Source organism: Onychostoma macrolepis, chromosome 02 (genome assembly GCF_012432095.1).
Source record: "Onychostoma macrolepis isolate SWU-2019 chromosome 02, ASM1243209v1, whole genome shotgun sequence".
Classification (NCBI taxonomy): domain Eukaryota; kingdom Metazoa; phylum Chordata; class Actinopteri; order Cypriniformes; family Cyprinidae; genus Onychostoma; species Onychostoma macrolepis.
In genome coordinates, this window is record NC_081156.1 from 14,149,760 (window position 1) to 14,167,031 (window position 17,272).

Below are 17,272 nucleotides of genomic sequence, written 5' to 3' on the forward strand. Positions count from 1 at the left end.
ATTTCTACTTTGGCTTTGTTTGGAACTATTTTCTTTAAGCAAAATAAGACTGCCTATACTGTGTCTAAAATGAAAATTACTTAACCACACTGTTGATACTATGGTGCTGTTGGTCTGAATATGATCATGGCTGTGATTATCTGCAGCACTGCTGATATTCAGAATAAAGCTTTTGCTCTGAATTTGCTCATATACTCTATAGAAATGTGCATGTAAGTAGTAGGTCATAGTCTGAATGCAGGTGTACAAGGTCCCCCATTATTTAAAGCCCCGTGGTATCTCTTAATGCAGCCTTGCCATATTGATCAGCTGTTAGAAATACAGTGGATTTTCTCCATTGAGCATCAAAATAAACACACACACATACAAGCTAAAGTTTCACTCTGAGGGACACATTACCGTTTCTTCCCACAGAAAAAGGGAAATGGCTGTGTCATTTACTTAAAGTGCATTTTTTAGAGGATAATGGTTTCCAGTTTAAATCACCCCCCCCCCCCCCCACCCCCCAGTTTGGTCTAAATCAAATAACACTCCTAATAGAATGAATGAATGAATGAATGAATGAATGAATGAATGAATGAATGAATAACATCACAATGAAAATTAAGGTCTTTCGAAGTGAATATTCCTGTCTTTAGAGTAAGCAAACTAAATTAAACCTTGACTAACAAAATGTTTTTAGTTTTTTTAAGTGAATATTCTACTTTCATATTTACTGTATTTACTGTATATATATATATATATATATATATACATATATGAAGAGTTCAGATGAAAAAGCCTCTAATTGCCGTCTGAAATATTCTTCTAAAATGAGCATTTTTATCAGGCCCCTATATTTGTTCAGTTATTTCACTTTAATTGCATAGAAAAGGACCTATATATTGCCATCAGAGTAAAATTACTGAACCTAAATATAGGAGCCTGAAGAAAATTCTCATTTTGGATGAAAATTTCAGATGGCACTTAGAGGCTTTTGCATCTGAACTCTTCATATGGTCTTTATTAAAAATAATAATAATAATCTTTTTATTTTATGTGGATGCCATTTTTTTTATTAATATTACAAGGATAGTTCACAAAAATTCTAATTCTGTCATCATTATTCACCCTCAAGTTGTTACAAACCTGTATGAGTTTCTTTCTTCTGATTAACACAAAAGAAGATATTGTAAAGAATGTTGGTAACCAAACAGTTGACTATAGCCATTGACTTTCATTGTATGGAAAAAATAAAATGGAACTTGTTGGCTATTGTCAACTGTTTAGTTACCAACATTCTTTCACAATATCTTCTTTTGTGTTCATCAGAAGAAAGAAATTTAGACAGGTTTAGAACAAGTGGAACCAAACCATAAATTGAGAAAAACTAACAAATTAGGCAAAAAAAAATTTTTTTTAAGTTGGTCCAAAGTATATATCTTTTTCAGTGTATGAACAGCTCCCCAACTTCTGTATACTACGTTCCACCCCACATCCTCCCATGGCAGGTGCTCTCATTCGGAATCACACCATGGAAACATCAGACCCACGTCGCCGTCGCCGGCACTCTTGGAAGGGGAATTGAGTTCAGCGCTTTGCCTTCTCGAGTGGAAGATGGAACGTCATATGCTATCAATGGACGAATTATGACAAAAGAGCCTCTGGTCGCGTTGGAGATGGCAGAGCTTCCCATCAGTGCAGTCTCTGTGGTATTTCCTCTATATGTGTCAGGAAGGTCACAGATGTGGTGCGGGCTGGATGCTTCTGAGAGCTTCCTCAAGCAAACACAATTTAGCATGGTGTCAGGGGCAGTGGCACAAAGCTGGCTGGATTAAGGGGCTGTCACACTCTGTCTCCCACAACAGGATAACAAGCAGTGTTCAAGCAGCTTCCCTCCGGGGGGTAACGGTGACCTGCCTCTTGGTGTGGGGGCCACAGATGTACGTGCGAACGCAAGCGCGCATGCAAGTACACATCAACTCTTTTTATATTACTCATTACACATGCACACTCCCAGGGAGCGTAACACACATCTTTATTTCTCTGCAATTCTCTGGTGTATTGTTTGTATGGAAATCATTATGTTGTGAACAGAGATGCAATTGCTCTCTTGTGGTTCTAATGAGTATTTAACACCAGTGGAGTTTATTTGACCTAACAATGCTACTGTATGCCTGACATGCAATTATACACAGGACCACTCGTCCTATGGGCGATATAAGCGGTTGCCACATTATGACAGATATAGAGCAAGAAATACACTAACAACAGTATAAATGCAACAAACCTGTATAATTTATTCATGCTGGAAACACATACAGACATTATAATAGTCTCAGGTTTTCATGAAAAAACCTGTTTTATGACTTGACTCTGTATGTATCTGTCTGCATGCTCTTAACGAGATGAAAAAATAAAACATTCAAAATTCTGTCATCATTTATTCATGTTGTTTCAAATCTGTATGACTTTCATAAAAGAAAAACACAAAAGAAAAAAGAAAAATGGCTCTGTTTTTATTGTCCAGACAGTGGAAGTTATTGGGGTCCAGTGTTGTTTTGGACCCCTCTGACTTCCCTATATGGAGAAAAGCAGCCGAAACATTTTTTTACAATATATTTATTTGCAAAAAAAGAAAAGAAAGTCATACAGGTTTGGAATGATTAGTGTTGTTATCGTTAACTAAATTATTAAATGTTTTCATTGATTGAAATGCAGAGAAGGTTATATATATACAGGTGCTGGTCATATAATTAGAATATCATTAAAAATGAAATAAGCATCTCCATAAAGCTTGTCAACGGAAGGAATCATGAAGTGCTCTAAAATTTCCTGGTAGATGGCTGCGTTGACTGTGGACTTCAGAAAGCACAGTGGACCAACACCAGCAGATGACATGGCAGCCCAAATCATCACTGACTGTGGAAACTTCACACTGGACTTCAAGCAACATGGATTCTGTGCCTCTCCACTCTTCCTTCAGACTCTGGGACCTTGATTTCCAAATGAAATGTAAAATTTACTTTCATCTGAAAAGAGGACTTTGGACCACTGAGCAACAGTCCAGTTCTTTTTCTCCACAGCCCAGGTAAGACGCTTCTGACGTTGTCTCTGTTTCAGAAGTGGCTTGGTAGCCCTTTTCCTGAAGACGTCTGAGCGTGGTGACTCTTGATGCACTGACTCCAGCTTCAGTTCTCTCCTTGTGAAGCTCTCCCAAGTGTTTGAATTGGCTTTGCTTGACTGTATTCTCAAGCCTGCGGTCATCCCTGTTGCTTGTGCACCTTTTCCTACCCAAATTCTTCCTTCCAATCAACTTTGCACTTAATATGCTTTGATACAGCACTCTGTAAACAGCCACACCTTTCAGTAATGACCTTCTGTGACTTAACCTCTTTGTGGAGGGTGTCAATGTTCGTCTTCTGGATCATTGCCAAGTCAGCAGTCTTCCCCATTATTGTGGTTTCAAAGAACAAGAGATACCCAGAATTTATACTGTAGGGATGGTCATTTATTCAAACTCAAATGTAAATATTCTAATATTTTGAGATACTGATTATTGACTTTCATGAGCTGTAAGCTCTAATCATCAAAATTAAAAGAAATAAACATTTGAAATATATCAGTATGTGTGTAATGAATGAATATAATATACAAGTTTCACTTTTTGAATGGAATAGGTGAAATAAATCAACTTTTTGATGATATTCTAATTATATGACCAGCACCTGTATATATGCTGTATATATTGGATTAAATATAGAAACTTTTTAACTTTCTTGCCTTGAAATACTAAAATTACTAAAACTGAAATGAAAATAACTTCAAGCTAAAAAGAAATATTTGACAAAAACCAAAAACATAAAATTGCTATAACTTAAACAAAAATGAACATGAAAAATATAAAAATAAAAGATATTTCAAAATATTAATAAATAAAATAATGTTTATGAACAATATTAAAATAATACTGGGGACGACATGCATAAATGAAGAATTTCCATTTTTTTGGGTGAATTATCCCTTCAAATGTTTTAAGCAATTTTCCTTTTAAGAAACGGTATCTGTCACATGAAAATATGAGTGAAATACAGAGCAATTAATTTCTAACAAAGACCTGCTCTGAAAAAAGTCTGTATATAGGCTAGTTATTATAATTGTATTTTTAAATGAATGTTTCAATATACATATTAATAAATACATATTATATTCAAAAGTTTATAGTATATTAAAATGTTGTGTTTCTATGTATAGGTTCTGTTTATTTTATTTAGTTTCAGTTTGTAATGAAATAATTTTTTCACATTGATTGCACACTTGTTTTTTTATGTGCAAGTATGTTTTAACTTATGGTCACTTCTGCATACAGTTCTGCAGTTGTTGTTGTTGTTTTTTTGTTTGTTTGTTTACATCCTCAATCTATTTACACCATTTTTTTTAAACATTAATTAATTTATTTATTTCTATATATTTTATAAGTATAATATTCCATGTGAACACTGTATAAGTGCTTTCTCTTGAAAACTTGTAACATTGTAGTGGTACTGTGGACATTTTTATATTATTTTACACAAGTTGGGTCCATTTTCATATTCTGGCCTTGAGCCTCACTAACCCTCTGTGTATACAGCAGTTGTAAAACAACAATGAAGTTTCAGACTCAGAGGAAAAGACTTTCAACAGCTACAAACATTTATTCCAACATTAATTCAAAGTCTTGGAATAACCTTCTTCAGTGGATGGCAACTTGTTTGGTACAAATGCCTCTTTTTTAAAACAAGGACAGACGGGGAGTCATTAATGGGAGCACACGTCCATTAGGCATCATATGCTGCTGAGCACAGTTCATGTGTGTGCGGTGAAGCCGTCTGCCCCTCCGCATTTGCCCTCTGTGACACCTTGTCAGGTTACAATGCACTTAAAATGAATTTTTGTGGTAGAACGAAGAAACCAGGCTCCTGTTTGTGAAGAACCATTCTCCAGAGACGTAGGCAGAGGTGAAGAGGTTAATGAGATTTATTTGTACAACAGTTTTTTTTAGCTGAAAGTCTCCATGGAAACTGCCTCAGTGTCACGCACCCATGGAGATAAAGACGTGTTTACATGTTGTAAATTATGAGACAAGACACGCCTCACCTAACTTTAAAAAATGTGCAAGAAAGTGTTTGTGGAACATGTTGTTAAATTCATCATTTTGTCATTTGTGCAGAGGCCACAAAGACACTGCTAACACAATCTGGACTATATATATATAGGCCTACCATAAAAGAAGCAAGCCTTGGGGATTTAAAATGTATTTTTAATAGGCATCAGTCATATAAATTATTATCTGTCGTGATGATATGACAGTGTGTGGGTCTTCACGGATAAATGATTCTGATATTTTCATATTTCTGAGCGTAGCTGGAAAGAGATCCACCTGGGACTCTGTTTTTTGTTTCACTTTTGAGGTCTTGAACTTTGCGTAAGTTTGAAGGTGTTTGTTTAAAATCTCACATTTACTATTGTTTATTGTATATTACTAATTAATTCATATCTGAAATTAGACATGATTTTTCAAAACTTCTAAATATATTTTAAATTGCCATTACATTTATGCATTGGCATATGCTTTAATCCAAAGTGATTTATATTTCCATGTAAGACAGTCATAAAAAAAAAAAAAAGTCATAATTTTCTTCCCTTCATGACATTCCAAACCTGTATGAATTTCTTTCTGCTACACAAGACAAAAGATTATATTTTTTAAGAACGTTTGGGAAAAACATATTATTGACTATTGAGCAGGGAGGAACAAGGAACACAGAGACGTAGAATAACTTAAATAAACAGTCTTTAATCAAATCCAACTGAGGCGAGGCAAGACAAGGCAAGGCTGGAACACAAGGAACATAACGAGTAGACCAGACCAAAACTAACTGAACAGACAGGAACTTAAATACAAGGGATAATTAACACACACAGCTGGACAAAATCATAATCAAACTAAACAAGGACAGGAAAATAACCAAATAAGGGCAAACAGGAACAAACACTGGGGTAAAACAAAACCAACACAGAACATAAACATGACAGGGTGATAGACACTGATAGATTACCATATTTGTATACAAAAAGTTGGAAATATTTGTTTTTAATTATTTGCTCACCAAGGCTGCATTTATTTGAGCAAAAATACAGTGAAAACAGTGATACTGTGAAATATTATTACAGTTTTAAATAACAGTAGTTGATCTTAATATAGGCCTTTAAAATATAGCATATTCCTATCATTGCAAAGCTGAATTTTCAGTAGTCATTACTCCAGTCTTAAGTGTCACATGAAATACATAGGCTACGTATTTGATGTTTTTATGTTTTTGTTAGTTTGTCCTGTCTTTAGTTATATCTGTGCAATCAGTTTCACCAGAGACAAATTGCTGGACATTCGGCAGTACACACCACCCGATATTTCACCGGTTTTCGATTATTCAGATGTTTTGCTGGACATAGTAGTCAGCAGAGCGGCGGCGCTGATCAAACGCAGGACACGCAGATGGGGGAAGCAAGCTGGCGCACTCGTGAATCTCAGACAGCGCGGATTTCAGACAGCACTGCCTAGCATCTATCTGGCGAATCTCGAGACTACAGAGGGTAGTCCGGACTGCTGAGCGAATCATTGGTACAACCCTCCCCACTCTCCAAGAACTGTACTTATCCAGAGTGAGCAAAAGGGCTGCCAAAATCACTCTGGACCCCTCACATCCAGCACACATCCTCTTTAAACTGTTACCGTCTGGTCGACGCTACAGAGCTCTGAGCGCCAGAACGACCAGACACAGAAACAGTTTCTTAAACAGTCAATAATTGTGGAACACACACTATTTATACATTTATACACTTATTTATCTAACACACATACTTAGCCTACATTTCAATTTGCACATAATTGAATGTGCAATATACCTGAACATTCAACTGTCTATTGTTATATACCTGTACATACAATTGTCAATTTGTATATTTGTATTCCTTATTTATTTGTTCTATTTTTTAATTCTTCTTTTTATTATCTGTTTTTTTTTTTTGTTCTGTCACTGTCATTCTGTTGCACTGTGGAAGCTTCTGTCACAAAAACAAATTACTTGTATGTGTAAACATACCTAGCAATGAAAGCTCATTCTGATTCATTCTAATACAATATAGCACTTTTAAACATTATTATAAATGTCCATGGCTTTAAGACTAAACACGCTCCCTGCTGAATTTCTCATCCTTGGAGCATTGAATTGGTTTCTGCAAGGAAAAGCAGCAATTACAGCTCAAGAATCACTTCCATTTTTAAGAGAGCACAAGAAACCATACAAACACTACCAACACTGCCCTTTCACTTCACTTGTCTGATGATGTAGAAATATTATATCAATTACCCCAAATTACATAATTTGTCTTGTGCCTAGAAAAACTTTTGACTTTTCTTCATCTGCTGTCTTCTACTGTATGTTAAAGCTCATCCATCAGGCAGGGTCAGGAGCGCAGTGAACACAGCCCATTATAGCAGAGCAGTGCATGGCAGGCCAGCGGAGGAAATCTCAACACTACTGTCCTGTCTGCAAGATGAGGTGGTGGCCTGCTGAAGGAAGCGGGGCGGAAATGTGAAGTGCCCTGACATTTCAACAGACACGTCTGAAATCACAAGCCGTCACTCCCAAAGGCCACTCGGCTCAACAAGACTGTGAGTGTAATATCTGTGTATTCACCTGGTAATGGTACTTTCTTTTCCTTTACATCGACTGATGTTTTCTTACAATAGAAGGGGAAGGTTTTTGTCAGAAGTTGTTAACCATAAACACCTGTGCGTTTTCCTTTTTTTAACCACAAAATCAGCACATTGCTGGTGATAAACGGCTGCTGGTGGTTTGTTGTCTTGGAGGTCACTCAGAAAAATAAAGCTGGATAATGCTACACCACAGGCCCAAAAACGACAAAGAGTAAGAGGACAAAGACACTGGAGCATCTAATTGGAATAAAGAATTGATTAATTTAACCAGCATTGAGAGAACCTATTCAATATGGGCCAGAGAAGAATGACGGCACAGAATCTAACTTAATCTTTAAAGGGAACTATTAAGCTTTTATTGAGCATTCTAATGAGATCTCTAATTAACATCTATAAGTAATTTCCAGGCTTGATATAATTTGATTCACAAGTGAAAAGTAATCACAAATTGCTCGGTGAAGTACTAAGTCCTTGTCAAGTTTCCGAACAGTAAAAAATCAAGTTAAAGGATTGACACAAAAATGAAAAATCTGTCATCATTTACCAGTGATGTTGTTGTTAATAAACTAAAAATAATTTTTGGTAATTGAATTAAAACTGAAATAAAATGCAAATATAATATTTTTTTTTAAAAATCTTGGCCTTGCCAACTGAAATGATTATGTTTAAGATGAAATACTAAAATAAGTAAAATTAAAACTGAAATAAAAAATAAAGATATAGTCAAATTTGTAATATTTTAAATATATTTTTAAATATAAAGAACATGAAAAATCTAAAAAAAAGCATGAAAACTAATTCAAATGATTAAATACAGTAATAGTGTAAAGCAATACTAAATTAACATTATCATTTACTCACCATCAAACCTGTATGACTTTCTTTCATCTGTAAAAACCTAAAGATGATGTTATTTTCACAACTCACAATTTTCAAAACTGTTTTGCACAGCTTTTGTCTATACTGAACATTTTATCAGAATGTGTATTTTGTCAGCTGAACAATTGTCATGTTGTTAAACTACAGTCAAATCTGTTGAACACACTGTACTTCTAAACCCCACAGTCTCATTTTCATTCCATCATTAATGAAATATGGCACTACCCCATAAGGTCTACATTGTTTTGGGCCTTATTTAGTAATCACATTACATATTAATTTTGTATTAACTGCACAGAAAATATATTTTATATACAGCCGTAATGCTTTCACAAAGCTGATGCACTAATAACAAGACTTGTATTGACCAAATGAGATTGAAAACAGCCAACATGTGGGTTTGAATTAAAAGCATGGGCAAACCGATACAAACTCAAGGAGGAATACAAGTTATATTACAAAAGGAAGTCCGATTCAAGGTCACAGGCAAATATATTAACTATTAAGAGAGGGTAAAAAGCATTCTCTATTAATATGAAATGAATATTGACAAAAGGGACTGTAACACAAAGACTCGGCTTGAAAATGGTCCTGTTTATGGTCCTGTTTGTGTCGTTATTACCCTTCCCGGTCCTCTGGGTGCATGCAGGCCTTCTGAGAATGTTGTAAAAGGCTTTAATCAACAGAGGCAAACAGATTGTAGTGATTACAGAGGGGTCAGCGGGTTCACCGTATCGAACAGTTCACCTGAGTTCAAGCTAAATTAGATGCACAGCGCTGTTTGAATAATTAAGGAAACGCTATATCAGGTAACCATGGCAGATCGAGCCCTGCAGTAAACCTAACGGTAACCACAGAGTCATGTATATTCACACTGTGAACTCTTAACAAAGCATTAGCTCTGCTTAGTTTCTGCAAGGTTCACAGAAATAGTGGACACCCGCAAGGACTGGCAGTTTTCCACAGACAGCCAAACTGGTGTTGGACAAGCGGAGGAGGGTTAGGTAAAGGTTATATGAAACACTATAGCCAGAAGGCCCACTTCTCTCATCAATAATCTGATTCAGTGACAAAGGACTGCAAGCTCCCAATTCACTTGGTGGCCAAGGCCCCAGAGGCAACAGTCACATGTGCTGGCTATTGGAAATCAATACAGGGTATATAATGATGCTCAGGCCAAGCTGTTACATTTGGTGCAGAAATGTGTAGTAAACAGCTTTTCATCTGTGGTCAGTTGAAGCAGATTTGCCCCCTCTGTCCAGAGAATGATTGCATTTTCCCAGTGGGCTCTCAGAACAGTGAAGTGTGATGATCTCACAGCAATCTGCAACATCGTTTAAAGGGTCACTGAGCTGCTACTGTTGAGCTGAACAGAAAGGGTCGCTCAAGTTGATATTTGGGCACTGAGGTATCCACGCTTTTTTCACTTGTTTTAAAGAAATAGTCCCCCTCCCTTTTAGAAAATGTAGATATTCACTAAAGAAAATAATATGCAGCACAAAACATCTTGTAGTACATTACTGATACCAAAAACAATAAGAAAAAAACATTTAAATAAAATGTATGTGTGATGTGTTACGCAGGGACGATGTAAATTTCATATAATGTGACCATTTACCTTTTTTCCCCCTTACAGTTAACCAATCAACAGGTTTTTACTGTGAATTTTTTCTTTAAAAATTACACATATGCCCTGACATGCAGTACCGGCAGCAATAAATTAGATATGGTCCTAAAATAAATTACAAAGTCTTGCATAAATAACACTGTCAGAATTCTGTAACAATGATTATGAATATATGTATGTATATATATATATGCGTGTGTATATGTGTGTGTAGATTCTCTATGGGGTTCAGGTCTGGTGAGTTTGCTGGCCAGTCAAGCACACCAACACCATGGTCATTTTACCAACTTTTGGTGCATTTGGCAGTGTGGGCAGGTGCCAAGTCCTGCTGGAAAATGAAATCAGCATCTTCAAAAAGCTAGTCAGCAGAAGGAAGCATGAAGTGCTCCAAAATTTCTTGGTAAACGGGTGAAGTGACTTTGGTTTTCAAACAACACAATGGACCAACACCAGCAGAAGACATTGCACCCCAAATCATCACAGACTGTGGAAACTTAACACTGGACTTCAAGCAACTTGGGCTATGAGCTTCTCCACCCTTCCTCCAGACTCTAGGACCTTGGTTTCCAAATGAAATACAAAACTTGCTCTCATCTGAAAAGAGGACTTTGGACCACTGGGCAACAGTCCAGTTCTTCTTCTCCTTAGCTCAGGTAAGACCCCTCTGACTTTGTCTGTGGTTCAGGAGTGGCTTAACAAGAGGAATACGACAACTGTAGCCAAATTCCTTGACACGTCTGTGTGTGGTGGCTCTTGATGCCTTGACCCCAGCCTCAGTCCATTCCTTGTGAAGTTCACCCAAATTCTTGAATCGATTTTGCTTGACAATCCTCATAAGGCTGTGGTTCTCTCGGTTGGTTGTGCATCTTTTTTTCCCACACTTTTTCCTTCCACTCAACATTCTGTTAACATACTTCGATACAGCACTCTGTGAACAGCCAGCTTCTTTGGCAATGAATGTTTGTGGCTTACCCTCCTTGTGAAGGGTGTCAATGATTGTCTTCTGGACAACTGTCAGATCAGTAGTCTTTCCCATGATTGTGTAGCCTAGTGAACCAAACTGAGAGACCATTTTGAAGGCTCAGGAAACCTTTGCAGGTGTTTTAAGTTGATTAGCTGATTGGCATGTGGGGCGTCGCACCTGTGGGGGATGTGGGTGTTTTAACACCCACACTTTTCCCGTGAGAGGGTTCAACACCCGCACTTTTTCTGCAGTTTTTCCGCAGTTTTGCACAAACGCCTTACAGCAGTTGCTCCTCCGTTTCTCTGGCCACTCTGTGTCTGCGCTCGCTGCGGCTGCCTCCTCTCCCCTCCCTCTCAAACATGACACCGGCTTTGAGTGTGACCGGCTGATGATTGGCTGTTCTGCCTTAAGTCCCGCCTCTCTTGGTGTGTTAGATTTATTGGTCAGCTTGTGCTGAGGAGGCGGGAACTTATGGTTATGGTTATTTACATCTCCCTTTTCCAGGTACTTTGAATGAGTGTTTATGCTTTCGAGGTTTAAATAAGCTTGATATGTGTTTGGGAAGATGTTCTGTTTATGTTTTGTTGACATGTCGAGTGTTTTCTGTATTATATTTCGTTTTTTAGACTAATGGTAATTGCTAATTGGGATATTGTTCAGCAGCTAGCTAAATTCGGTTATGTATGTGGCATGCAATGTATAAAGTAACTGTGATGAAGATGGCAGGGAATTGACGAGGAGGAGGGACAAATTGTCATTGTTAAGCAGTGTATTTATGAGTTTATTGCCAGTGCAATTGATTTTGATATTTTGAGCATTGTTTGTTAATAATTTAAAAATAATTTCCCCCTGGGATTATTAAAGTATTTCTGATTCTGATTCTTTAGCAAGACTACTGTTGTGTATTTTCACAACAGAGTTTTGATTTATTTTCTGTGTGTTCCAAGCAGTGATGGGAATAACGGCGTTATAAATAAACGGCGTTACTAATGGCGTAATTTTTTCAGTAAGGAGTAATCAAACGAATTACTGTTTCCTCCGTTATAACGCCATTACCGTTACTGACAATAAAATGAGGAGTTACTATATTATATTAGAATTTTATTTGTCAGTTCATCTGAATGGATGTGTGGTGTAGCTGTATTTGATGTACCATAAACTCTAGTGTGAAGGCGCAGGACTCGCCGTCGCTTTCTCTCACATACACGCACGCAAAGAAAGATACAGAGACAGAGAGTCTTTCATAACATGCAGAAGTGACGCGCTACATGTAAACGATATTCTTTGTTGTATTTTCCTGTCAAAATAACGGAGTTACTTTGGAATTCTTCAGCTTTTAAGAACTGCCGGTTTCTCTGGTAGTGGGCGGAACTAATGCGCAAACAACAATCTCATTGGCTGGCGCTCACCTATTATCGTCCCTGTTTTAATATCCAAAGTTATTTGACATTTGAACATTTTTTTTTTAAAGTAACGCAATAGTTACTTTGCCTGGTAATTAGTTACTTTTATAATGATGTAACTCAGCTACTAACTCATTTACTATTTGTGAGAAGTAACTAGTAACTATAACTAATTACTTTTTTAAAGTAACGTGCCCAACACTGGTTCCGAGTGTGTTTTTATACTTTTCTAGTATCACTCATTTAAATGGGAAGCTTTTTATATCTTGTATGTTATACCTTTTGTACCCTTCTGTCATTGTATTCATCGTTTTTATTGTTAACAAACAAACCACATCCATCCCCGCAGGGACGAGCAAGCTTTTCAAAAGTGCGGGGGATGGATGAACTTTTCCACGACATTCTAATTTATTGAGATGCACCTGTATATTAGGATGTGCATCTCCATAACTGAGACCGATGCATAGCCAACGATACGATACATGCATACGATAGATAGCCTACTATATGAAGCAGCTAGCGATGCGATAAGATTCACTCCTATTACGATGCAGTGCGATTCGATTTGATTCAGTTCAACACAATGCGATTCGATGCAATACGATGCAATGGAAACAAAATATGATCGCATTTATTTCTTTGGTTTAGACAGACAGCAAATCAAAAATTAACTTGTGTCTTCTGACTTCTAACGCCTCGAGGCCTTTTTCATAAAACAAGTTTACCAAATAGGCCAGGCTTATTTCAGTTAGTCTGACTCACTGTCAAATGATTTGGTTCCATAAAGCAAATTTAACAAAGATCAACCTCAGTCACTGTGGCTGCTGGAAAGCTAACCTGGGGTCCGTTCTTGGTACATCGGTAACTCAGTTAGCTGGATTTGATTGTTGACGATTTTGCTTGATCTTGGATCATTTGGTTCTTCCAAGCTCATGCTTGCTGTCATAGTAACAGGTCCAGAGCTTAAACCTGCTCAGGAGCAGGTTTATTTCATGTAAACAGGATTAGATTGCATCTTTTAAGCAGAATTGATACTTTATTGATTGCTACTTTATTACAAGAGTACCCTACTGGTCCAGGGACAATAATTTAAAAATAATAATAATTTAAAAATTAATTTGTCAGTTCATCTGAATGGATGTGTGGTGTAGCTGTATTTGATGTACCATAAACTCTAGTGTGAAGGCGCAGGACTCGCCGTCGCTTTCTCTCACATACACGCACGCAAAGAAAGATACAGAGACAGAGAGTCTTTCATAACATGCAGAAGTGACGCTACATGTAAACGATATTCTTTGTTGTATTTTCCTGTCAAAATAACGGAGTTACTTTGGAATTCTTCAGCTTTTAAGAACTGCAGGTTTCTCTGGTAGTAGGTGGAACTAATGCGCAAACAACAATCTCATTGGCTGGCGCTCACCTATTATCGTCCCTGTTTTAATATCCAAAGTTATTTGACATTTGAAATTTTTTTTTTTAAAGTAACGCAATAGTTACTTTGCCTGGTAATTAGTTACTTTTATAATGATGTAACTCAGCTACTAACTCATTTACTATTTGTGAGAAGTAACTAGTAACTATAACTAATTACTTTTTTAAAGTAACGTGCCCAACACTGGTTCCGAGTGTGTTTTTATACTTTTCTAGTATCACTCATTTAAATGGGAAGCTTTTTATATCTTGTATGTTATACCTTTTGTACCCTTCTGTCATTGTATTCATCGTTTTTATTGTTAACAAACAAACCACATCCATCCCCCGCAGGGACGTAGCAAGCTTTTCAAAAGTGCGGGGGATGGATGAACTTTTCCACGACATTCTAATTTATTGAGATGCACCTGTATATTAGGATGTGCATCTCCATAACTGAGACCGATGCATAGCCAGCGATACGATACATGCATACGATAGATAGCCTACTATATGAAGCAGCTAGCGATGCGATAAGATTCACTCTATTACGATGCAGTGCGATTCGATTTGATTCAGTTCAACACAATGCGATTCGATGCAATACGATGCAATGGAAAAAAATATGATCGCATTTATTTCTTTGGTTTAGACAGACAGCAAATCAAAAATTAACTTGTGTCTTCTGACTTCTAACGCCTCGAGGCCTTTTTCATAAAACAAGTTTACCAAATAGGCCAGGCTTATTTCAGTTAGTCTGACTCACTGTCAAATGATTTGGTTCCATAAAGCAAATTTAACAAAGATCAACCTCAGTCACTGTGGCTGCTGGAAAGCTAACCTGGGGTCCGTTCTTGGTACATCGGTAACTCAGTTAGCTGGATTTGATTGTTGACGATTTTGCTTGATCTTGGATCATTTGGTTCTTCCAAGCTCATGCTTGCTGTCATAGTAACAGGTCCGTAAGCTTAAACCTGCTCAGGAGCAGGTTTATTTCATGTAAACAGGATTAGATTGCATCTTTTTAAGCAGAATTGATACTTTATTGATTGCTACTTTATTACAAGAGTACCCTACTGGTCCAGGGACAATAATTTAAAATAATAATAATTTAAAAATTAATTTGAAAATAATATAATAATATAATATAACGATGTTGTGTAGTCTATAATACTATAGACACAGCCAGTTTTACTCATTGAAAGATTTATTAGTGATGAAATAATTGCTTTATAATTGTATTGGAGTCTTACACACATGCTATAAATTCTGAATCGTTAATTTGAGTGATGACAGCTATTATGGGAGTGGCTTGATGGAGCACAGGAGATGCAGATAACTGGATCTTTAATTAATAACAGCTTTAATTAATGCTGTCACATAAGAAATTTGCCTCAAAGATAAAATTAAATGAATTGCTAATTACAACATTGACATAAAAATGTAAAGCCTGTACAAATACTAGAAATCATGAATATAAATAATTGGTTAAAAAAAATTACAAATAAATTAAAAACAGTGCACATTTCATTTATCTATTAGGCTATAACATTTATGTAGTTTTGTTCGAATGGCTGTTTCCTTATAAAGGTCCAGAAATTGGTCAAGTTTTTCGTCAGGTGTCTTTTTTAATGAATTGATGTCATTAGGTTGCAGTCTTGCCGCCAGCCAATCGTTGCATTGCTGATCGTGGTTTCGAGGATCGATACATCTGCCCTTTTCGGGGAACACGAGAACGCGCAGTAATTTTAGATAACTTAATCCAGATATTTTAATCTAATACGCAAATTCGTTTGAAGAACCAAATTAGCCAGAGATCAGTTATCAGGATTAGAAGATCTGGAATCTTTAAAATCATCTCAGATGTAATAAACGACGTACGAAGAACGGGCCCCTGGTTCAGGACAGGAAAACTGTCAGGCTAAACTGAGCTCCTCACTGACCAATAGGAATGCAATGATATTACCACCGACTCTCTCACATACTATCATAGCAGCCTTTCTCTCTGGTTTTATAACAGCTGTAACTTTTATAGTTAGAACAGATATCATTAGAACATTACAATCTAACATTGCTCTTTAAAACATTACCAATCACTAAACTAAAAGTTAAAATGTAGACTTTTTATATTATTTAATGTTTATATTATTCTACTTAAGATCGCGTTGCAGTGTAAGGCTTACTGTATCATCAATTGCCATATCCCTTTGCACAGCCCGTGTGAAAAACGTGCTTTCTCCGCGTTATAATGCCGAAAAAGCAGAGGTTTTACCTGCAGACATTGATGATAAGGGCTATGGCAATTGATCATTCCAACGCGATCTAAGTTGAATCATAAACATTAAATATGTCTACATTCACACGTGAACTAAAACATGGCGGAATCTGACGCGGCGTGACGTAGGTACCCAAGCTCTATTGGGGAATCTTCCCATCCCTAATATATATATATACAGAAGTGGACAGTAACGAAGTAAATTTAAGTATTGTACTTAAGTACACTTTTGAGTATAGTGTACTTTACTTGAGTATTATTTTTTTCTGGAAACTTGCGACTTTAACTTCACTACATTTGAAAGACAAATATCGTACTTTTTACTCAACTACATTTATATCAAGGTCCCCAAGTATAAAGTCGTTATATTTAGCAGTTTTTACAGTGTGTGCATTTTCAGATTCTGAACCCTTTTTTCTGCGAAAATCCGGCCTGCGATCTGCCAGGACCTTCCTGTGTTGCCAAGTGTTACGGTATTTCTAAGCCTGAAGTTTTCCGCCTAGCTTTGAATGGACATTTGGTTGATTTTTTTTGCGCTAATAACCTCGGGATCTTCCCAGCTAAACTAATGTAAACGTCCGAGCTACTGCACAGCTAAAAGCGCTCTAAAAAGGCATGTGTTAACTCTTTAAAGCCCTTTGGAAAATTAACCATGTTTTTACTATAGTAACCATAACTATGGTATTTGCAGTAAAATCACAGTATCCACAAATTTACTATTATCTCACTATAGTAACCATATGCTATTTGTAGTAAAACTTCAGTAACCACAAATTTACCATAGTTTCATTATATTAACTATAGTTTGATTTTTGTAGTTAAACTATGGCAATACAAATGGTAGGCTAATATATCTGTCAAAAATCGCTGCCCTCACTTTACTAATATATATATATATATATATATATAGGCTATATATAAACTTAGGCCTACTGGTAAATTGCTGCTAAAAACTGGTCAGGGAAGTATATGAATC